The sequence below is a fragment of the Molothrus ater genome, chromosome 10, assembly GCF_012460135.2.
Source record: "Molothrus ater isolate BHLD 08-10-18 breed brown headed cowbird chromosome 10, BPBGC_Mater_1.1, whole genome shotgun sequence".
In the NCBI taxonomy this organism is placed as follows: domain Eukaryota; kingdom Metazoa; phylum Chordata; class Aves; order Passeriformes; family Icteridae; genus Molothrus; species Molothrus ater.
The window spans coordinates 10,861,044-10,871,407 of record NC_050487.2 but is presented as its reverse complement, the minus strand read 5'-3'; the positions used below and the strand labels follow the sequence as shown (position 1 = coordinate 10,871,407).

General features: G+C 40.5%; 1 long non-coding RNA gene across 1 annotated transcript; it reads right to left on the bottom strand.

Annotated features, from left to right (window-relative positions):
• Positions 1-708: 708 nt before the first annotated feature.
• Positions 709-5,906, bottom strand: LOC118690012 (uncharacterized). The gene is made up of 3 exons (XR_004980719.1): positions 5,834-5,906; positions 1,194-2,507; positions 709-861 (listed from the first exon to the last, which is right to left on the bottom strand). It is a non-coding gene; the product is annotated as an uncharacterized LOC118690012 (long non-coding RNA).
• Between the last annotated feature and the right edge of the window lie 4,458 nt (positions 5,907-10,364).

Genomic DNA, 10,364 nt, shown 5'->3' with positions numbered 1-10,364 from the left:
CATACCTAAAATTCAGGGCTCATTCCAAAGTGGAACTCATTATCAGCTGACTTTAGTTTTCAGTCTCTGTGCAAACTGTGCTGTACGTATGACGACGGTAACAGGCTAAAATAAAGACCAAGCTGTGGGCTGTGGTTAGGCTCATACTTCCTCTTTTTTTTTTTTTTTTTATTTTTTTGTGTACTTCAGGTTACAAAGAGGGATCTCATTGGCTCATCTAAACCCACTGCCAAATAAGCAGGTTTTAACTACTTTTTCATCTGCTTGCCAGATCTGCAAGACCATGTGGACAAGGCCACTGCTTTCAAATTTAAATGTCACAAGTTGTGCCTGTCAATATGTAGGGAATGGTACAGTAATGCAGCAGCTACTGAAATTTACCCTGAAGTACAATGTAACTTTTTTCCTCATCGCAGCGTTATGAGATAGGATTTGGGGATCCTATTAATAGGAAGTGTATTAGCATTTATTTAAAAATAACTTCTAGCTTCACAGATCTTTATCAAAGCTAAAAGCAAATATAGCCTGTAAAGTTAAACATTAAAACACAAGCGAACACCAGATTTGCTTTCGTTTAGTTTTATAATCATTTAAAAGCTGACAATTCATTTTCTGGTGTATGTACTTATGAATGATCTCTTGGAGTTCACAATGCTGGCAAAATTTTCAATTAAAAATTATTCTACTTTTTCAGATTTCTATGTCTAGGTAGCCTCTCTCAAAATAAATCCCCGAGGATTTAATTAGCCTTACCTTACTTCAAAAGGCAACCTCTAGACTTTCCAGAGCATACAGTGAATGTAAGGAAGCCAGAGGTGTAAATATGCATGTCTTTCCTCAAGTACAGCAATTTTAGTGGTCCTACAAGAACAATGAATCAGCATTGTTAGATCAAGAACTCATTGTTTTAAATAACATAAACCAAAAGAATTTGTGCTCCTATTTTTTGAAGTATTTCAGAATTCAACAGTAAAAAGGACAAATTCACCAAAAAGGTAGTTCACTAAAATCGTAATAAAACTTCATTGGTCTAAATGTAATGAGTAAAGGAAAAATAGATGTGTAAAAATATGTGTACATCTTTTCATATATTAAAAACTATTCTGAAACTTGATTCTGCAAGTTGATTTTCCATTTGGAAATATTGTTAAGTGGAACCTACTGCTGTTACTTGCCTATCTAATAATAGTTACCTTCAGATAGACTCCATCGTATTCTTTGTAGTCATAATTTTCATTGCCAGTGAAAGTAGGTTTTCATTTCTTTTAAAATAAATCCTGTTTTAGATTTCATTTGGCAAACCTGCAGCATTCTCACATGCCAAGTCGTACTCTGTCTTCTGCTTGATCTTGTTTCATAGCAGCTTCATAGTAGTAGGGTCATAATAACAAGAATATGAAAATTGTTAAAGGAACGAAGCAGTTCAACTTCCCTTAAGTCTCAGTCAGTGTCATAAAAGCACTTTGTGCAGGAGTATCTAAGGCTTTCTCCTTTATTTTACAGTCCTGATGATCATAATTTCTTAGAAAGTGGAAAGTTGGAATTTTACATGTAAGATCACTCACCTAGTTCAGCAAACTAAATAGCTGCTGTGCCATTAATGTTTGCCATGTATTGAGTAATTGCACCAAGTCTTCACCCCTTGAATAGCTTGGTTTGCAGCTCTTTGTTTCACTGACCATAAACCACAGGGTTAAAACACAGTGCAAATAACAAAGTAAGAAGGGCTGTAAAATAGTGCTTTCATGGTGTCTTCCAACAGCTGTTATCAGAAGTAGCAAAAAGGTGCAAACTCAGTTGCAGTCCATGAATAATGATAGTTTTTCTGGGCTTTTTATTTTAGATATTTGAATGCCCATCATGTTTTTCTTCTCTGCAGAAGAGACAGTAGTCAATTACAATGATGATTATAGGAACTATAATTAAAACAATTCCAGCTGCTCTGACAAAAGTAGCTCCAGGCAGAGTTGGCCATGAAGTTCTGTTTGAGTATACCTTGAGGTGTTTCTTTTCTGCCTTCTGTAAGTAATAGGCAAATAGCTTCAAGGTTTGTTATAATCCAAGCACAAATGATGACTTGGTGTTTCACTGAGTGCACTGCTGGTAAACACTGTGGAGATCAGCGTATGCAGCGAGATACCGGTGAAGTGCCATCAAAGTGAAGTGCCATCCTGCCACGTGCTCCTTGTATTCCAAACATTGTCCCTATTACAAATCCTGGAGTTACCACATTAAGTACTTGTAGTGTTTAACAGATTGCACCAAGGTCACAGAGGAGGGAAAAACAGAGCAGGTAATGGCACAGGAGAAAATACTGCACTTATTTCCTCATTTGAAAGCATTTTCAAACTATCTCTAGTATTAGCAAACTAAGTGAAATAATAACAATATAATCATCTGTTTAAAGGAATGTTTTTAGTACACTTTCTATATGCACTGATACTGAGAATTTCCCCTCAGGTGAATTACTAAACACGTTCATGATCTTTAAAGGCAGCTCCTAGGTCCTGTAAAAAAAAGAAAAACCCAAAGGTATCATAATTTGTTCAGTTAGCTTGATGCTATTTCTTCCCACAACCATAACAACCTTGGTGGAAGCTTTCACTTTGCTCATGGCCAGCTGTTAGCCTTAGGATTCCTCCTGACAAATTTTCCAGGCTGCTTTGGAGAGCCTGGTGACCTCATTTTTATTACAATGAAGACCAGCCTGTGCTGGGCTGTTGGGTAACAGCAAGCCACAACACAGGTACTACATAACATTTCTGTCTTAACAAAACCCTAGAGCAGATTTTCCATAGTTCACCTACAGTCATCTTCTTCCAGAATACTTCTGAATACAAACAGCATATGGATGGGGGAGAATCAGTATCTCTTACTGACTCTGCATGGTTCAAGAAGGTGACATAGAACCTCCATAGACATGTGTGGCCTTTGGGCACATGGAGAAGAAATAAGCATTTAAAATTATTGCATGGGCTGCAAAAAGTCGGTGGAAAAATACAGAGTATATGAAGTTTATTTTGATGAAAGTGTCAGGGACAGCTTTACATAAAAAGAGAAATATTAGTATTTTTCTTTTGTTAAAGCAAAAGGGGCCAGTGACTGCAGCTTCCCTCCAAGGGGCTGAATCACCACTTCCTGCCAACTTGTCAGCACTAACACATCACTTCAGAGCTACAGCTCCAAAGCTTCAAACTGCTCCACACAGGCCAGCTTCTGTTTGTACAGTGCAGTCACTGAGCTGCACTTCAGCAGTGTCAATACTGGTGGCTGGGGCTATTTTTAAAGTGCACTGCATTGTCATGAATCAGCCTTCTGGTCTCCTACTGTAATCTGTTAAGCAAATGGTGCATTTAGCTACTTCAGCCACTTTATATATCTCTCTATCTCTCTATCTCTCTATCTATCTATATATCTATATATCTATATATATATATATGTATATGCATGTTGGCACTCAGTCTTCCATTTATTGTGCAGGATGATGAGCTCATTGAAAGGGTGCATTAAATAAGCAGAAAACTGCTATTGTTTTTGTTAGAATCTCAGAATAGACATTGTAGAAGGAAACCACTGAGTCCTATGCTTGTCAGGGGCTCTAGAAAGTCAATTTTATATGTGCATAAATAAGGAAAGCTTTGCTTAGTCATTCGTCTATCAGTTGGTCTTTTCCTATGTACGGGCAAAAGATAACAGTGGTTAAAGGGTCTTCTTGGCAGTTTAGATCTGTATGCTGATTAAGATCAGTCTGCAAGGCATGTGGTAAAATTTCAATTTATGAATTTTTACAGTTCTTGTAACAGAGTCATGGGGCCTGTTCACTCAAGTCTTTACCCACAACACATGGAAGTCTTCATCTTGCAGATTTTCCAATATTGCAAAAGCTTAAAGAATGTTAGCACCGAGTTTGATAGGAAGTGAAGCCTGTTTGAACATCAGTTTCTACATGGAGCTAAAGCTTCATTTTAAAAGCATCAGACTTAATTTGGAGTTTTTATTTAGACTACATGGAAGTAAAATTATTTCATTTTAGCATTTTAGCATTTACACAAACAAAAAAACCCCTCAATATATCAGTTGTACTATTTCCCATGGGCACTGCCCATGGACATTAGAATTACAATATATTGATAAATAAATCAGGAGACGTTTAAAGGAAATCAAAATCAGATTGCCACTGTAATGTGTCGTATACTATCTTCTATCATTGCTGCATTCATTGACTTTCAAAACTCCAAACTAATTTTGACTAAATATATATAGAAATATTTAATAATCTGAAAGCAGTATTTCATCACTGTGGAAACAAAATGATTTTTAATACTTAAATATTTAGTGGCTGAAGTGATCTGGTAATGTAAATCAAAGAGAATACACACCCAGCAGAAGAGAACTCTCCCTGCTCAAGAGGGGCAGTTTGATCTGGCATGCAGGACCTCGTGTTCACCAGCTGCCAGGGCTGTGTCCTGAAGCGTCCCTGTCTCAGGAGCCTGGCTGGCCCATGCTGCAGCCAGGGCTGCTGCAGTGTGACAGGAGAAGGAGCTGCCCCCTGTGTGACAGGAGAAGGAGCTGCCCCTTCAGCAGGTGTAGCTGGGACAGTACTGACTCAGCACTGTCTGCTGGCAGTGCCTGAAACATGGCAGCTCCAGGGGTCACACACTTCAAGCCCTCTGTGCTCCAGAAGAATGAGGCTCTCTTTATTCTGACAGCCCCATCACATCCAACAGCCCCCTATGCCTGTCTTGGCTAACTCAGGGTGCTTTAAAAGGCACTGGAAGCTTCCATTTAGGAAACTGAATTTCATCCCAAATAACACTGCATGAGCAGCCTGCTGCTCTGATTCTGGCCTGCTTCTAACTTTAATCCTGATATGAGAGAGACTTCAAACAAGGAAAAATGTGGATTACAGTGTGAGATTGTAGGAAGGCATCACTTGCTAACAGGTCAGACTGATGTTCAGATAAGGTATTTCTAACTGTCTGTAATACCCCAAAGCTGACTGGATCTATTCTGAAAAAAATATCCACATGATGACAGAAAATTATGTGTTACTCTAGCTAAAATAATGGACTTTCTTCCACTGAAGCCAAAGGGTACTGCTGGTTTCAAATTGGACAGGACTGGTTTAAGATGGAAGTGTGGGAATTGATGCTGAATGCTTTCTAGTCTGTTGCAGTTTTATTCAGACTCATGAGAAAGAATGTTGTTAGCTATAGGTAAAATGTTAAGAAGATAACAAAAGTATTTTGATTTTGTACCAATGATCTATTCCCAAATTTAAGAAATATCATTTGGAGAAGTTTCACAATACAAAAATACAAAAAGAGTACACAATACAAAAAGAGTATAGGAACATGGGGAACTTAAAGGGACAAGAATGATGAAATAAAAATAATTCAGAAGTAGAAAATTTTTAAGTTTGAACCTACTGAGGCAATATTTAAAGACATATATGACTCAAATCTTAGGGTGCAGACTCGCTGAATAATATCAAGAATAACTTTCAAATATATCTTGTAGACTTTAAATATAAAAGTATATTTTCCAGAAATAGTTTTTCTTACTACTGAGAAGAATAATCTGGTGTATCCCCACTCTTTTGGTGTTTAGCTGTTGGGTGTAGTTTTATTATTTGAGTGTAACACAAACTCTTAAATTCATCTCTTTACTGATAAGAGTTTCATGTAGAGAATACCCAGATTTTTATTTGGAAAAGACAAATTTTAAAAATAGATAAAACATCAATTTCAGTTGTACACTCATGCCTATCAAGCCCTGATAATAAAAGGAATATGATGTAACTTGACTGTATCTTCAAAGAAAGTTAACTTACCTTGTATTTTGTCTCTGTTCAAACTGGAGTACTTTTTGCATGCTTCCTTCTCTGTGTTGCTAAAACATTGCTCATTGTAAAAGAAGAAGCAAGAGAAATTAAAGAGAAGCAAAAATAGAGAAGTTACTTGGAAACCAAAATGTCTACAATGTCATTACATACTTAGAATGTGTGTCCTTCTAGAGGCGTTTACAGTTTTTTATGCTATTAAAGACTCAAAAAGTAATAGCGAGAGATATAAATATTGTAATAAATACAGTAAGTTCACAGCTTACTGGTGTGAGTACTTACCATAGATTTACTGTGGCCTAAAATTTTACAGAAACAGAAAAAGTAACAAATCTCAGCTCCCCTTACTTGGAATGTAATTCTCCTAATTAATTAGCTGTGGTAAAGAGAATACCTGCTAATAGCCTAAGACATATTGTGCACATATATTTTTCATGCAAATTTTGGTCCCAAGCCTTAGAATGGTAACAGCCTTTCCCCCAAACTAGCTGTCAATAACAGTCCTAAATAAGTATCTGCAAGCTGGTGTCATAGGTAGAAAACAGCAGCAACCAGGGGTATCTGCACCAGTATATTTTGTATAATGACACAGGCACGGGGGAAAATATGTCTCCCATCTTCTCTGACTTGTCCTCGAAAGCTCCTCCTTTGCTCCAACCACCAGAGATCAGCAGGCAGATTTTCCTTTGGCTAGTTCTTCATGCTGATCGTACCTTGTGGCTGTCTCCATGTACAAGTACCTGCTGCATCAGACTGACATAGCTACAACCCACTGCATTTTGTTAATACTTCTCAGACAGGGCTTGTGACTTAAAAGGGGCTGCAGCATGCTTTCAGCAAGACCACAGTGGGCTTGCAGGCTTTGGGGTGTTTTTTTTAATATATAATTTTATGAACTAGGGGTAATAAAGTTATTCTAGTTCCATTGAACACATGGAGGTAGATAGAACACGTCTGAGAAGCTATATTATTGCTAGTTCTCAGGGAAAAAAATCTGATAATATGCTGCTTATGACCAGCAGAGAGGATGAGGGCCTTGCTCTATCATGTTGTTGAACTAGTGAAGATTCTCAGGGTACCATTACCCTGGCTCTCTGGGTGACAGTGAGCTAAGACTGCAGAAGTGGTAAGGTAAGGAGAGTTGCAGCAACACACAGGTAACTTTCAGCTAACATCCTACAAACAGCAGCTGCCAACAGCAAATTAGGTGATGGCTGTGTGCTGAGGCAGTGAGCAGGGCTTTTCACAGCACAGCCAATTTGGGGTGTGCTGTAATTGGGGTTTGGTAGGTGTGCAGCAAATTCAGGAAGTGCAATTTGCACCTCTTTGTGCCACAAACGGAATGAGTCAGATCCTTGAAGCTTCAATTTCAGCTTTGCTGCTGCCTCCTCATTGTTCTGACTAATACAATGATTTCATACCCAGCTAAGTATGGTAAAAGCCAGCTGCATGGCCTCTAGGTTAGAGCCAGCTCATGCTGGCGTCAAAGCTAAAAGACTCCCACAGACTTCAGGGGAGCAGCTGCAGGCCACTCCAACTACCTGTAAGCAAAATTATTAACTACACTAAGAAACATAGAAATCAAGGTACATTTAACAGTACAACACACTGCATCAGAAGTCATGAGCATCTCAATTCTTCGGTGCCTAATTTGAAACATCTGAAAGAGGCCAGAAGTTCAGAAAGAACAAAGCAGATGGGCATAAGACCTCTAACATATTAAAAACCAAGAAACTTAAAATAGGCAGGAACTTTAAATGCAAAATCTAGCTTTCTAAACATAAGAAAAAAAGCCCTAGAAAAATGGCGTGTATGGTTTTAGCCCTAGATGTCCCAAATTGCTGCACGTCCCAAATGCACTGTGCTGTGATAAGTCCTGCTCAGTGCCTCAGCACATGCTTGTCTAACACCACAGGATCAGTGTCCTGTGTTAACTTGGTCTGACCTTGATCCTGGGCAATGGGCAATACTGAAACCTCTCTCTTTCATGAGACTTTATATATGTACCCTGGCACTTTTCATGGTCAGCGTACACATTTACAGAATACAGGCTTCTTTTCAATTTATTAAATTACTTATAATTATTTAAAAAACAATTTTTTACTAATGGGTACAACGATTTTTCCTTCTGTTTATAAATTAACTTCAGTAATTTGTGAAGAACACTGAGGGTGAATGATTTAAAATAATGTAACATTTGAAAGATTTAGTATTTCCCTGTGTGCTCCTACTGGAACTACTACTTGGCAATGCATTTGATAACTGTTTTTCCTTCTGATCTTGTGTAAGCCAAAACCTTGGTCTGACAAATGATATTGTGAGAGCAGTTATCTAAAACTGCCTGGAGCTCTGGCAGAATCAGGCCAAGGGCCTTGATGCTAACCCTGCAAAAAGTAATCAGGATTTGCAGTTGGCTGTCAGCAGAGTAAGATTAGGTTTGGTTCTGTAAGGCTGTAACTCCAGAAAATGAAGACCTCATCCTTCAGCAGTGTTCCTAGTTAGTCCACAACATTTTTTCTTAAAAGGTGAGGATAAGGTCAGTGGTGAGACCCAGAAGCTTCCCCATCTCTCCAGAAGAACTGCAGGAAGAAAGATCAGGGTAATTTGACACAGAGGTCAGACTTTGTATGTACTTGCTGTACAGTATTCTCTAGTCTCAGAATAGTGCAGCTGACAGCTAGGATCCCTCCTTTCTAACAGATGTCAGGTGTATTTCAGTAAATATCGAAACCATGGATAGCTTTCTGAGCCTGATGTGAAAACAGAGATTCTAAGGTTTCCTGCACGCAATTTCTAACCTCCTTAGAGGCCCCGATGATCAGCCTTGCCTGCCTATCAAGCACTACTCGCTTTTTGGGTCAAAGAGGCATCAAAATGGGGTCAGAGGACGAGCTCATTATTTCCTGTCTTCTCTGCAGTCTGCTCCCAGTGTTTCTTGGCTCCTCTGTGACGAACCTGGCATTGTTTGTGAAACAATGTCATGTTTTAATGATTTGCAAAGTACTGTGAATCGTGCATATGAAAGATACTCAGAAAGCATAAACAGCTGCCATTTAGTGCAGCAAAGTTTTATAAAATTTCAAGAATATAGACTAATTATGTGTTGAACAATAAGCCCCCATCATAGTGGGCTTACTTAAATAGCCCATCAAGACGTCAATAATTTGACAATAGCATGAGAGAAATTAATATAGGATTTAAAAATATTTTTAATCTAATTTGCTACATCTAACGTAGCGATATTTTCAGATGGATCTTAGTTAAGTATATAAAATAAATATTAAAAATACATAGAGTACACTTGACAAATAATTGAACTTTCAGAACCCTATAAAGTGTCTGACCCCAGAGTGACCCGCTCTACTGCGCGGGTCTTACCGGCGTCATTCCCGCCGCGCCCCGCCAGGAGCGCCTGCCCGGTGTGTCCCGTCATATCAGCACCTGGGTACCCTGCGGAGCTGCTGCTCCAGGCCGGGACGAGCCGCGGCCGAGGCTGCTCCCGCTTGCAGCTCCCGCACGGCCCGGGCGCTGCCTGGGACGCGGCGCTCCCGGAGCAGCCCCGCCTGAGGCGGCCCGGCCGCTGCGCCACGGCGCCCCCTGGCGAGGCGGGCCCGCCATGGCGGCCCCGCTGGCCCCGCGCCCTGAAGGAGCACCGGCCCCAGCGCGGGATGGCGGGGAGCGCGGCCCCGCAATGGCCCCACAGCGGCCCCGCAATGGCCCCACAGCGGCCCCGCTGGGAGCACCGGTCTCACACCGGGATGGCGGGGAACGCGGCCCCACACCGGCCCTGCTGGGAGCACCGGCCTCACACCAGGATGGCGGGGGACGCGGCCTCACAGCGGCCCCGCAATGGCCCCACAGCGGCCCCGCTGGGAGCACCGCTCTCACACCGGGATGGCAGGGAAAGGACCTGCCGGAGGCGCTGGAACATTATTATTATTGGGGACACTAAAACGTTGTGGTCACTGCCCCTTGCAGGAAGCCTTATTAAAACTAATTGTTGCTCCTCATTAGAGCCGCAATACAGTTCTGTTAAGAAGTACATTAAAAGATACAAAGTGGCAGAAAAGTCCGGCCAGTAATAGTATAAGCTGAATAAACCTTCCATTTTTTAATAAAACCTTGAGAATAGGGTCTGCAATATTTAACCTAAAAGACAATGTGCCTGGTTGGCAGAAATCATCATCATCCCAGTATCAGGAGCACATTAACCTTTCAGAGTACAAAAAAGAAAGTGCTTCCAAAATGATGTTTGTAGAGGTTAACAATCATTTCCTTTCATAACATATAAAAAAGTTGAATTGAAATAATATTTACATTCCCTATTAAAACAACTCAGCAGATGACCAGCTGATTTGGGCTAAAGAGCATTTACTAGTTTGTTTTTTGCATTGCAGCCACCACAACAGCAGGACCAGCACCTCCAAAATCTGCCTGGACCACTGGCAGCACCAGCCCCTGGAGCTCGAGTCCATTTTGAAACCAGGGCGAAGTGAACAGCTGGCTTGAATGAACGCCTGGG